We start from the raw sequence: 12963 nt of genomic DNA, 5'->3' as shown, positions 1-12963 counted from the left end.
ACTCGGGAGGCTGAGGCAGGAGAATGGCGTGAACCCAGGAGGTGGAGCTTGCAGTGAGCTGAGATCCGGCCACTGCACTCCAGCCTGGGCGACAGAGCGAGACTCCGTCTCAAAAAAAAAAAATAAATAAAATAATAATAATAATAATAATAAAACATCTGTTTTAATAATAAAACACAGATGTGAAAAATGGAAAAAAATGGTAAAATGGTATAATTTAAACCCTAGAGTGTCAGTAATTACCACAATATAAATCAATTAAAGGCAAAGATTTTCAGACTGGACAAGAAAAAAACAACTATATGCTGTTATAGAAGACACACCTTAAACATAAGGATGCATAAAGGTTGAAAATAAAGGGATTTTTGGCCGGGTGTGGTGGCTCATGCCTGTAATTCTAGCACTTTGGGAGGCTAAGGTGGGTGGATCACCTGAGGTTAAGAGTTCAAGAACAGCCTGGCCAACATGGTGAAACCCCGTTCCTACTAAGTATACAAAAATTAGCCGGGTGTGGTGGTGCACGCCTGTTATCCTAGCCACTTGAAGGTGAATCCCTTGAACTCAGGAGGTGGAGGTTGCAGTGAGCTGAGATCGTGCCACTGCACTCCAGCCTGGGCAACAGAGGGAGACTCCGGAAAGAAAAAAAGAAAAGAAAAGAAAAAGAAAGGGAAAAGAAAGGAAAAGAAAAGAAGGGAGGGGAAAGAGAGAAAGAGAGAGAGAAAGAGGAAGGAAGGAAGGAAGGAAGGAAGGAAGGAAGGAAGGAAGGAAGGAAGGAAGGAAGGAAGGAAGGAAGGAAGGAAAGAGAGAAGAAAAGATTTTTTTTTAAAAAAAAAAAAAAAGTAAGTCATGAAAACACCAGAACAAAGCTGGTGTATCTGTACTGGTATCATAAACATAAGGAAAAAAGTATTGCTAGAGATAATAAGAGACATTTCATAATAATGAAAGGGAAATTTTAATAGGAAAATATAAAATCCTAACTACATATTCAATTAAAAACAGCCTCAAAACATAAAGTAATAACTGACAGGTCTAAAAGGAGAGAGACAGAAATCCATAATAATAATTGGAGATTCTTTTAGCACATTGCTCTCAATAACTGGTAGAATAAGTAGACAAGAAATCATCATTAGGATATAGGAGATTTTGAATAACATGATTAACAAAACTGATCTAGATGACATATAAGTATCATACCCAATAGCTGCAGAATGCCATCTTTTCCAATATACATTGAACAATTATCAAAATACCCCCACAGGTTTTTTTTCTTTTCCTTGTAAGCACTTTCAATGAACTCACAATTTTGATACGCTATTTCTCTGTTATCATTTTGTTTTAAACATTGTCTTATCTCCACTGTGATTTCTTTGGCCCATGAGAACATTTTTAGCAAGTGTGTTGCTTAACTTCCAAATATTTTGTAATCTTCTAGTTGTTTTTTGTTATTGATTTCTAGCTTAATTTGTCAGAGATTTCAATCCTGTAAAATTTCCTGAGATTTCCTTTATAGCCCAGCTTAAAACAAAACTCAAAAGGATCAAACCATTTCCAAGTGACTGCATCCCAGAACAAAGTTCAAACATAATTAAAAGAATACAAAATAATCTAGCACCCAACAAAGTAAACTTTACAATGTTTGGCACCTGATCAAAGCTTACCTGGCTTACAAAGAAGCAGAAAAATATCACCTATACGGAGGAGAAAAATAAATCAATGGAAGCCAACCTAGAACTGACATAGGTGTTAGGATTATCAGACAAGGACAGTAAAACAATTGTTACAACTGTATTTTGTACATACAAAAGTTAAGCAGACACTTAGAAGATGCATAAAATTAAAGACCTAAATTGATCATCCAGAGATGAAAGCTACAATGTGTGAGATGAATTATACACTGAAAAGGATTGGCAGATTAAACGTAAAAGAAGAAAAGATTAGTGAACCTGAATACATAGACTATGATAAATTTAAGATGTATGTTATAAACCATATGGCAACCACTAAAATAAATAATTACAGGCCAGATGTGGTAGCTCACTCCTATAATCCCAGCACTTTGGGAAGCCAAGGCAGGGGGATCACTGGAAGCCAAGAGCTCAAGACTAGCCTGGGCAACAGAGCTAGACACTGTCTCTAAAGTAATTTAAAAATTAGCCAGGTATGGTGGAGCATACTTGTAATCCCAGCTACTGGGGAGGTTGAGGAGGGAGGACTGCTTGAGCCCAGGAGTTGGAGGCTGCAGTGAAATGTGATCACGCCACTACACTACAGTCTGGGCAACAGAGCGAGACCCTGTCAAAAAAAAAAAAAAGAGTTATAGCAAAAAGCCAATTAAGAAAATAAAGCAGAATTTTTAAAAAACACAAAAATAGTCAACTCAAAAGCAGGTGGAAAAGGAAACAAAGAATGGATAGGACAAATAGAAAACAAATAGCAAGGTGCTGACAAATCTAATCATATTTTAAAAATCACATTAAATGTAATTTCATTAATTAAATGGCACAGATTGTCAGTTTGGATTAAAAAAAAAAAAAAAAAAAAAGACCCAACTACATGCTGCCTAAAAGAAACACACTTTAAATATAAGGAAACAAATAGGTTAAAATACATACGATGCTAATACTAAAAGAAATTCATAGCGACTATATTAATAACCAGCCAATCCTGGTTAACCTTCTATCTCAACCTGTTAACCCCTGAAATCTAGACATTGCCACACATTCTTTGTGTTCATTTACCAAAAATCTTAAGAAACAGAGAATCAAAGTAACTGGATAGCTATCAAAGAAATTGAATGTGTAGCTAAAAACCTTCCCACGAAGGACACTTCAGGCCCAGTTGGCTTCCCTGGTGAATTCTACTAAACATTTAAGGAAGAAATAATACCAATTCTACACAAACTTTTCCAGACAATTGGAATGGAGTCAGGGCAAGTTCCAAGTGTTCCCCTGTGGCATCAGGCCAAGTACCTCTGTGGGGCTTGGCCTAAAACTGTACTCTTGCTTGACTTTTACCCCCATGTTTTGTTCTGCTTTCTCCACATCCTCCTGGGAGTACTCCCCTGATGAATCACTTGCATACTAATCTTCAGCTCAGGGTCTATTTCTGGGGAAACTGACCTAAGACAGACAACGCCTGGATTTCAGGTTTGGGGCAACAGGTTGAGATAGAAAGTTAAGCAGGATTGGGACTGGGGGTAAGGAAAGATAAAGGCTGTGACCATGTTGCATTTTAGCAATCTATATGACATTCCACTAGAGGCATCCAGTAGGCAGTTGGATATGCAGCTTAGGAAAGCCATCTAGGTAGTTAACAGATTTGAGAGTCATTAGTCTAAAAATGGTCATTAAAGCCCTGGTAGTGGAGGCAAAGAGTGTGAAGGGTGAGAGAGGAGGGCTAGGGCCTGTGCCCCCAATCCCAATCCTACTTAACCTTCTGTCTCAATCTGCTGGATGGATAAATGAAGAGGAATCAGCAGACAGACTGAGGAGCAGTTGGAGAAGTAGGAGGAAAAGCAGGAGGTGGGTATTCTCAAGGCCAAATAAAGAGTGTGTTGGCTGGGCACGGTGGTTCACACCTGTAATCCCAGCACTTTGGGAGGCCGAGGCAGGCGGATCACCTGAGGTCAGGAGTTTGAGATCATCCTGGCCAACATGGTGAAACCCCATCTCTACTAAAAATACAAAAAATTAGCCAGATGTGGTGGTGGGTGCCTGTAATCCCAGCTACTCGGGAAGCTGAGGCAGAAGAATCACTTGAACACAGGAGGCGGAGGTTGCAGTGAGCTGAGATCGTGTCACTGCACTCCAGCCTGGGCAACACAGTGAGACCTATCTCGGGGGGAAAAAAAAAAAAAGAGCGTTTCATGGAGGGAATGGTCCAGAGTCAACTCAGCATTTATTCATTCAGCAACTCTGAGCACCTGCTACCCAGCAGGCACTGTGCTGGGGCATAGGGATAGAATGGGAAGACAGAAACCTAACTTGGACCCTACTCTCTTGGAATTTACAGTCCAGATGGGAGGACAACCAAACAAATCTCACTCAAAAAAAATTTGTAATTGCAAAGATAGTTTGCATATATTAAAGAAATGCAATATTCCCTGAGGAAGTGGCATTTGAGGTAGACCAGGACAGAAGGGGACTAGATACAACACCAAAACAAACAATAAAGTTATAAAATAGATAAATTGGACTTCATCAAAATTAAAAACTTTTGTGCTTCAAAGGACACCATCAGGAAAGTGAAAACAGGGCTGGGCTCACTGGTTCAACCCTATAATCCCAATAATTTGGGAGGCTGAGGTGGGAGGATTGCTTGAAGCGAGGAGTTCACGACCAGGCTGGATAACATAGTGAGACTCCATCTCTTAAAAAAAAGAAAAAAGAAAAAAAATTAGCCAGGCCTGGTGGCACACCCCTGTAGTCCTAGCTACTCAGGAGGCTGAGGTAGGAGGATTTCTGAGCCCAGGAGTTTGCAACCTCAGTGAGCTCAGTGAGCCATAATAGTACTACTGCACTCCACCCTGGGTGACAGAGGAAGACCCTGTCTCTAAAACAAAAAAAGAAAGTGAAAAGATACCTGAGCATAGGAGAAAATGTTTGCAAAACATATATGTAATAAGGGGCTTCTATCTAGACTACATCAAGAACTCCTAAAAATCAGTAATAAAAAAGACAACCCAATTTTTTTTAAAGAAGCAAAGGATTTGAATAGACATTTATCAGAAGATATACAAATGGTTAATAAGCACATGAAAGCATGCTCAACATCATTTGCATAGGGAAGTGCCAATCAAAATCAAATGAGATACCACTTCACACCCAGTAGAATGGTTATAATTACAAAAATGGAAAACAACAAGTGTCAGAGAGTGTATCAGTTTGCTAAAGCTGCCATAACAAAGTACCACAGACTGAGTGACTTAAACAACATAAATTTGTTGTCTCATGTTCTGGAGGCAAGAAGTCCAAGATCAAGTTATCAACAGGGCCATGCTCCCTCTGAAGGCCCCAAGGAAGGATCTGTTCCAGGTTTCTCTCCTAGCTTCTGGTAGGTCCTTGGCTATGGCAGTATAATTCCAGTCTTCATGTGCCGTTCTCCCTGGGTGCGTGTCTGTGTCCACATTTCCCATTTTTATAAAAGACACCAGTAATGTTGGATAAGGGGCCCAACCTACTCCAATATGACCTCATCTTAGCCTCACTAATTACATCTATAATGACTCTGTTTCCAAATAAGTTCACATTATGAGGTACAGGGGATTAGGATTTCAACACATGAATTTTGAGAAGCCACAATGCAACCTATAATAGCAAGGATGTAGAGAAACTGGAATTCTCATATACTGTTGGGAAGGTAAAATGGTACGGCCACTTTGTAAAAATCTCGCAGTTTCTCAAAAAGTTGAACATAAAGCTATCATATGATCCAGCAATTCCAATCCTAGGTTTATGCCCAAGAAAATGAAGATGTATGTTCATTCAAAAAATTGTACATAAATGTTCAGAACAGCATTATTAATAATAGCCAAAGGGTGGAAAGAACCCAAATGTCCTTCCACAAATGAACAGATAAACAAAATGTGGTCTATCACACCATGGAATATTACCTGGCAATAAAATTGAAGTACTGATACATGCTACGGCATGGCAGCATGGAAGAAGCGTGAAAACATTATGCCAAGTGAAAGAAGCTAGTCACGAAAGACCACATGATTCTATTTATATGAAATGTACAAAATTGGCAAATCCAAAGAGATAGAAAGTAGACTGGCTGTCTAGGCTGGGGGAGTTGGGGACAGTGACTACTAATGGGTTTAAGGTTTCTTTCTGGGGTGATGAAAAAAAATTCAAAATTGATTGTGGTGATGGTAGAATCAATATTCACAACTCTGAATATTCTTTTGTTTTGGGTTTTTTTTTTTGAGACCAAGTCTTGCTTTGTCACCCAGGCTGGAGTGCAGTGGTGCGATCTCGGCTCACTGCAACCTTCGACTCCTGGGTTCAAGCAATTCTCCTGCCTTAGCCTCCAAAAGTAGCTGGGATTATAGGTGCCCGCTACCACACCTGGCTAATTTTTTTGTTTTTGTAGTAGAGACGGGGATTCACCATGTTGGCCAGGCTGGTTTCAAACTCCTGACCTCAAGTGATCCACCCACCTCGGCCTCCTAAAGAGCCAGAATTACAGATGTGAGCCACCATGCCTGGTCTACAACTCTGAATATCCTAAATTGAACTGCACATTTTAAATGGGTGAATTTTATGAGTTTTGAGGTGTGTGCATTATATCTCAATAAAGCTGCTATTCTAAAATAAATAAATCCTAAACTCCCTCCTACGAAAAAGCAAACAAAAAAAAAACACAAAAACAAAACAAAACAAAAAGGTCAAGAACATTCCAACCAAAAAGCAACCACGAGAAAGTGAACTCTAGAATGGCAGGAATTTTTGCCTGCTTTGTTCACCATTGTATCCCCAGCACCAAAACAATGTCTGGAAATAGTAGGTATAAATAAAAGGACCATGTGCAAAAGTCTTGTGTCAGAGAGGTGGATGGCCCGTGGGAGAAAGGAAAGATCAATATGAGTGACTGGGACTACACTGGAGATGACTGGGCTCAACTGAGTCTTTATCCTAAAAGCAATGAGGAGCAATGAGGCAATGATGAACTTTTAAGTGGAGGTGGATCAGATTTACATTTGAAAAAACCACTGGGAGGCCAGGTACGGTGGCTTACTTGTAATACCAGTACTTTGGGAGGCTAAGGTGGGAGGATCACTTGAGCTCAGGAGTTCAAGACCAGCCAGGGCAACATAGTGAAATCCCCATCTCTACAAAAAATACAAAAAATTAGCCGGGCATGGTGGCACGAGCCTGCAGTTCCAGCTACTAGGAAGGCAGAAGTGGAAGGATCGCTTGAGCCTGGGAGGCAGAGGTTGCAGTGAACTGAGATCGTGCCACTGCACTCCAGCCTGGGTGCAGAACACAGGCAGCAGGGAGACTTGATTAAAGATAAAGACTGAAAAGTTGGATTTAAAAAAAAGAAAGTTGTTAGTGACCTTGGAAAAATCAGTCCAGGTGGAGAGATGGGGTGACTAATTTGGGGAATTGGAAAGGAAGTGGGACTGGCAAAATTATACTACACTTGATAAGGCCTCTCCCTATTCCCTATAAGTCTCCAGGGAAACAGACCAAAAATACATTTGGCTTGAGAAATAACAAAGACATGTTCCCATGCATATTCACACACAGCCGGTTCACCAGCGGATTCTGTTTCTGTTCAAGGATTCCATACTTCCCACCCTGACACAGAGCGAGGTCCCATGGCTGAAGTTCATCAGTGGTTGTCTCCTACCAGATGCTAGCCTTCTTTCATTGCTGGGGGAGAGGTGGGTGGGAGAACACAGAGTAAGCTGCCATCATCTGAGATTTGGGAGGCACTTCAGAAACATAATTCGTTCCCTTTTAGCTTCAGTGGGCTAGGTACAATCCAGAACCCAAAGGCAGGCCAAGCAGACAGACTTCAACTCCACTCCCTGAAGATGGCGAAATGTTTTAGATTAGGACACTTCTCTGGTGTGACCAGACGTCTCAACTGACCAAAAGATCTGGGTTCTAGTTTTAGTTCTGCTGGTCTCAGCAGCAAAGCCTTGGGTGAGAGACTTGACCTCTCTGGGCTTCCATCTCCTCATCTCAAAAATTAGGACAATAAACACATGCCCTGCCCTGAGCAGAGTGGTTACGAGGGGATAACAACCATGCAAGGGCAGATGTAGATTTGGGGGCCTGAGCTTATATAATCTCATGGTATTCGTTAAGAAAAAGAATAGAAAATTTAAAATACAAAAGTAGGTACAAATATAAATATTTAAAACGAGAAATTACATCACTCTACAAAATTGAAAAAGCTCATACCAAAAACATCACACACAAAAAATTGAAAATAACACTATTTGTTAAATTAACTGCCTGGCATATCACTAAGCACTTTCTCACCACATTTTTTGGCTGTGTATTCTTTCATGGCCTCTTTAACAACATTTTTGTCATTCTATGAAGAGAAAAGGAAGATAATTGAGTCATTCCTCTCCCTAATGGTGGATCAAAATTTGCTATCCCTGCTAGCTTAGAAAAGATCCAGTTTTCCAACTCCTTATTTTAGGATGGTTGTCAAACTTGGGAAACTACCAAGCCTTTTGTTATGAGCCATAAGCGATCAAGGAACTTCACATTACCTTATACTGTGACCAATATATCTCCCCATTTTTTTGATGCTGGACATCTATGACCAAGACTTCTGAAACACTCAGGTCACCGTGCTTGTAATTCAGCACAGTAGGGACTTAGGGGTATTCCTGGAAGCCTAGCAAAAACGTAAGTATACACAGGAGCCACATAAACTCAAACTCAGTGTATTCCCTACTCCAAAATGCCTAAAACTGCCCACAGCCACTCCAATGCCTTCAGAGAGGCAGTCACAGTGGAAAAAGACAGTGGTCTCTTTAAACCTGTTAAGTTAAAATCATTAAATCTGTTAAGAACAGATTTGGTTTAAAATATCTTAGTTTTGCTACTTACATATATTTTTTAAACCATGATCGTGTGAACACGTTGTTAAGACCTCCCTCTTGCATGGCCATGGAAGGGGCCTGGGTAAGTTTGAGGGCCCAGAAGCAGCAGCCCCGCTAAGCGTCAGGGTTATTTACCGTAAAGGCCCTTTAAAAGGCGGAGCCAAAGGGAGGTTGCCGGGAGGCTCGGGCTAAGCTGAGTTTCTCGGGTCTGGGAACACAGTGGAGGCGGAGGGGCCTTGCCAGTCTGGCTCACGGCGTGTGGCCGGCCCAGGGTAGCTTCCCAAAGATGAAGCTGCGGCCTCTCCCAGCCAAACCCCACTCAGAGGGGACCGCTCACCCATCCCCGACCTCCTGCGACCCCTGCTCGGTTCCCAGAAAGGACAGCGACCTCCAACCCGCCCTCGCCGTCCGCAGGTCTCAGTCTCAGGTTTCAAAAGGAGCGCGCCGCATTAGGCCCGCCCCTCACTTCCGGCTTGTAAATGCGTGGGTCCCACAGATCTCGCGATAGCGCGTCTTCTCATCGCTGGCGCTGACCCTGAGCAGCCTCGCCCGCGGTTTGGTTCAGGTCGGCTGAGGTCGGCTGCTCTGTTGGCACTTGGGATCTGGGCTTTTCCCCAGGCCCGTTATGTGGCAGCATCGGCTGGACTCTTAAGGCCCACCGGCTCCTTTAAGTCCACCCGTCCCTAAAGGTTCCTATCGAGAGGCTAGGCGCCGGGAACCGCCTTCAACCCTGTGCTCAGGGTCGTGCTGTGCTGCGCACGAGTGATAAAGACTCAGACATCCTAATGACCGTTCTGGGCTCTCACTGGGTGCCGGACACCTGGCTCCACACACGTCTTCTCAATGGATACCCACAATAACCCCGAGAGAAAGGCGTGGTTTTTTACCTCTTTATACAGATGGGGAAAGTGAGGCTCAAAAGAGTGAAGGAACCTGCCGAGGATCACAGAAAAGGATGCGGCCAAAACTCGAAGTCAGTCTGGCTGCAGCTCTAAGGCCTCATTACTATCGTAGAGCAGTTTGTCAACAGGTCCTTCGGTCCCTAGATTTCTAGGGGACGCTGGAGCTCATTGTGAAGTGCCGGGGCTTTGGGTCCACACAGATACAGGTGCATAGGAAAATCCAGGCACCTTCTTCGTTCTGTGACCTTAAACGACTTGCTTAACCTTTCTGGGGCTCATTTTTCTTCAACTGATGGGGTTAATAATAATACTTCACAGGATTATCGTGAGGGTTCAGTGCCTACTCCATAGTAAGCTCTCAATAAATGGAAATTGCTGCTATTGATAATCTTTTATCCTCTCACGTGTTGTACAGTGTTCAAGGAGCAGGAGGTGCTTAATAAACCAGAGTGAATGGTGAATGAATGGAGGAAGAAATGTAGAGTCTGGCCGGACACCATGTGGTCCTTGCCTCCAGTTCCCTAATCTTCTTTATTTATTTTTGAGACGGAGTTTTCGTTTTTGTTGCCCAGGCTGGAGTGCAGTGGCGTGATCTCGGCTTATTGCAATCTTTGCCTGCCGGGTTCAGGCGATTCTCCTGCCCCAGTCTCCCGGGTAGCTGGGATTACAGGCACTCACCACCATGCCCAGCTAATATTTTTGTGTTTTTTTAGTAGAGGTGGGGTTTCACCATGTTGGCCAGGCTGGTCTCTAACTCCTGACCTCAGCTGATCCGCCCGCCTCGGCCTCCCAAAAAGTGCTGGGATTACAGGCATTAGCCACTGCACGTAGCCAGCCCCCTAATCTCTTACCCACTTCACTATGTGGTGCCACTTCAAAGGGCTTGAACTGGGGAATGACTGTTCCTCTTCTTCCCAAAACAGCTGTGTGTGTGTGCATGTGCGTGTATTTTAACTTGCTTTTGTTTTTGTTTTTGAGGCAGAATCTCGCTCTGTCGCCCAGGCTGGAGTGCAGTGGCGCAATCTCGGCTCACTGCAAGCTCTGCCTCCTGGGTTTACGCCATTCTCCTGCCTCAGCCTCCCAAGTAGCTGGGACTACAGGCACCCACCACCACACCCGGCTAATTTTTTGTATTTTTAGTAGAGATGGGGTTTCATCGTGTTGGCCAGGATGGTCTCGATCTCCTAACCTCGTGATCCGCGGGCCTCAGCCTCCCAAAGAGCTGGGATTACAGGCGTGAGCCACTGCACCCGGCCTTGACTTGTTATTGAAGTAACGTACAGAAAAATACACAAATCCTACGTGCACTTAACTTTTAACACAATGAACAAAGTAGTGTAATCAGGTCCCTGAGGAGGAAACAAATCATTATCAGCTCCCTAAACCCTTCTCCTGTTTCCCTCTATTCACTGCATCCCCTGCAGGGATAACCACTATCATGCCTTTCTAATGTTATGTTATGTTATGTTATGTTATGTTATGTTATGTTATGTTATGTTATGTTATGTTGTTAATTTTTTGGAGATGGGGTCTTGCTTTGTCACCCAAGCTGAAGTGCAGTGGCATGATCATAGCTCACTGTAGCTCCGACCTCCTGGGCTGGAATTACAGGCCACTGCACCGGGCCACTATCCTGCCTTCCAACTGCATAAGTTAACTTCTGTTTTTGCAGATGCCACTGGGATCATACAGTGTGCGCTTTTCTGGAACTTCCCAGATCTCCATGTGCCCTCACCTTCAGTGACAGTCTGAGAAGAAGCCAGGTGGGGTTGCTGCTGCCAAATGCCGCTCATCTCACCGTCACCTGCTGCCTCTCTGCCTGCCCCGTGGCCCATGGTTCTCTGACATCTCTCTCTCACTGAGGTGGGAAAGCATATTCTGTTTCTCATTCTCAGCTCTTTCATAAGGAGTTCCCACAGCAGAGATGTCTGTGTCCTGGTGAGCCTGTTCTTGCCATATACCCCAAATCTTTCCCTTTCCACCAGGAAGGCCTGAGGCCTTAGGGAGTGAGGGTGGAGGTACACTGAGCCCCAGTGGTCATGCCCAGCCTCACAGCATTCCAAATAGCACTCCTCCCTCTGCCCTGTTTGGCGGACCCCTTCCCCGTCCAGTGAAACTTTTTTCTCACTCAGGGTGATGAGCTCTCAGGCCTCTGCTATTCCTCCCCTGCAGTCTGCCATCCACTACAGTCCCCCAGCCCACCAGATACCGGGGAACCCCAACTGTGGCCATGGTTTACTTCCTTTTCCAAGGATTTCTGATGCCATGCTGGTTAAGGGACATGGCTTAAGGGTCTAGGTGTGTTACACATGAGGAGAGTAAGGCTCAGAGAAATTTAAGGAATTTTCCAAAACCATATAATTTGTAAGTGATGAGAATTAGACCTCAGAAGTGCCATTTGATGCAAGGCTAGAAGGCTAAGTGTCTGCTAAGGACCACCATTCGGTAAGACTAAAATGGGTGACATGTCTAGGTATTTACATGTATTACATCTAGTCCTCAAAACAACTTCAGCAGATCGGTGTTTTTATTTCAATATAGCAGATACAGAGACTGAGGTCCAGAGAACTTAATGACTTTGCTTTAGGTCACAGGGATAGTGAGAGACTAAACTAGGATTCAACCCCTCCCGCCGCACAGGCTGACCCCAAAGCCTGGCTCTTTCCTCTGCACTGTGCCACGCTCCCTGGAAGGATTTTGACAAGAGCAGATGTGAGTGGACATGGAGCTAAGACAGGACAGTTAGGGTACATTCCAGAGAGAGGGACACATGGACCACAGAGGGGCTGTTTCCATTTGCTATTACTGAGTAACAAACCACTCCAAAATTCAGTGGCTTAAAATAACCATTTACATCCCACAGTCCTGTGGGTTGACTGCAATCAACTGGGCAGTTCTCACGTGGGGTCTCTCAAGCAGTTCAGTCAGATGGTGGCTAAGACTGGAGTCATCTGAAAGAAGGCTCAACTTGGCTGGATATCCAAGATGACTTTTTTTTTTTTTTTTTTTTTTTTTTTTTTGAGAGAGAGCCTCACTTTGTCACCCAGGCTGGAGTGCATTGGCGCAATCTCAGTCACTGCAACTCCCACCTCCAAGGTTCCAGTGATTCTCATGCCTCAGCCTCCTGAGTAGCTGGGACTACAGGCATGTGCCACCATGTCCGGCTAATTTTTTGTATTTTGGATAGAGATGGGGTTTCACCATGTTGGCCAGGATGGTCTTGAACTCCTGGCCTCAAGTTATCTGCCTGCCTCGGCCTCCCAAAGCACTGAGATTATAGGCGTGAACCACTGAGCCCAGCCCCAAAATGACTTTTTAAAGTCACATGTCTAGCACTTCATCTGGAACTGGTAGGGCCTGCCCAGGCATTACTCTCTCTCCATACAGCCTACCCATGTGGCTTGTTTCGGGTTCCTCATAGCATGGTGGTCTCAGGGTAGACAGACCTCATACACGGTGGCTGACTTGCCCCAGAGTGAACATTCC

At 43.8% G+C, this 12963-nt stretch overlaps 1 long non-coding RNA gene across 2 annotated transcripts in view; it reads right to left on the bottom strand.

Moving 5' to 3' along the window:
• LOC108581416 overlaps positions 1 to 10077 on the bottom strand; it is a 29221-nt gene extending 19144 nt beyond the window's left edge. Inside the window, exon 1 of one of the 2 annotated variants that reach the window (XR_001893604.3) lies at positions 8583 to 10077. This is a non-coding gene — a long non-coding RNA (uncharacterized LOC108581416). The remainder of the gene's footprint in view (positions 1 to 8582) is intronic. The other variant, XR_001893606.3, reaches the window with a different exon arrangement.
• Positions 10078 to 12963: the final 2886 nt, after the last annotated feature.

Source organism: Papio anubis, chromosome 10 (genome assembly GCF_008728515.1).
Source record: "Papio anubis isolate 15944 chromosome 10, Panubis1.0, whole genome shotgun sequence".
NCBI classification, from domain to species: domain Eukaryota; kingdom Metazoa; phylum Chordata; class Mammalia; order Primates; family Cercopithecidae; genus Papio; species Papio anubis.
The sequence above is the reverse complement of the archived record's forward strand: the minus strand, read 5'-3'. Positions and strand labels throughout refer to the sequence as shown.